Source organism: Frankliniella occidentalis, unplaced genomic scaffold (assembly GCF_000697945.3).
Source record: "Frankliniella occidentalis isolate FOCC.00 unplaced genomic scaffold, Focc_3.1 Scaffold255, whole genome shotgun sequence".
Taxonomy (NCBI): domain Eukaryota; kingdom Metazoa; phylum Arthropoda; class Insecta; order Thysanoptera; family Thripidae; genus Frankliniella; species Frankliniella occidentalis.
Window position 1 is genome coordinate 317,593 of NW_026267381.1, and position 1,107 is coordinate 318,699.

Here is a 1,107-nt window from a genome sequence, read left to right on the forward strand (position 1 = left end):
GATGAATTCAGCAGGTTGTGAACAGCGAACTAGCGGACGTATCATCGTTATAACAAGCACACATGCAGATGGTGCCGAGGACGACGGGGCCAAGGCCGTGGATTGGGGCCGCCGCCCGTCAGTACCACCTGAGATCACCTGGAGATGCAGAAAGTCGAACGTGCTACCAAGACGTGCTACCGAGGCGGAGGAGGCCGTCTTCGTGCCTGCCGCGGACAAGGTTCTGCCGCCCGCCCAGCACCACATGAGAGCACCTGCAGATGCAGAGAAATCGAACGTGCTACCCTGACGTGCTTCCGAGGCGGAGGATGCCGTCTTCCTACCTGCTGTAGACAAGGTCACCCAACAGGCTGGCCTGACGCCTGGCACGGGCCGAAGCCGGGGGCGGCAGCGGGTGACCAACCCGAACCCATTTTGGGCCACTTGTACATGAACGCCTGATGTATGCTGCTTAGGCCACCCGCCACACACCCCCTGTCAGCTTGGCCTACTTCAGGAGCTGCAGTGAGGTGCTCCACACCTTCCGCCGGGCTGTCTTGTTGGCGGCGCGGGATCGCGCATAAAGTCGTTCGACCTCACGCCCGCAGCTACACGAGGCCAGCTACGCGACCGCCAATGGCCTGACGTTTCTTGTTCATCACTACTAGTCGCGGGTGAAGCAAAAGCACAGTCCCAATATCCCTGGCCGGTATCTGCTCGGCAGCGAGGGAAGTCCAATGATGGGGAGATGCATGTGCAGCGTCGAGGCCAAGGCCGTGGGGCCGCCACCCGCCCACCACCACCACCTCCGAGCACCCGCAGATGCGGGGCAGCTGAACGTGCTACCATGACGTGCTACCGAGGCGGAGGATGCCGTCTTCCTGCCTGCCGCGGACAAGGTCCTGCCGCCCGTCAGCGCCACCTGAGAGCACCCGCAGATGCGGGGAAGTCGAACGTGCTACCCAGACGTGCTACCGCAGGCGGAGGAGCCCGTCTTCCTGCCTGCCGTGGACAAGGTCCTGCCGCCCGTCAGCACCACCTAAGAGCACCCGCCGATGCGGGGCAGTTGAACGTGCTACCATGACGTGCTACCGAGGCGGACATGGCCTTCTCCTTCCCTGCCGCAGT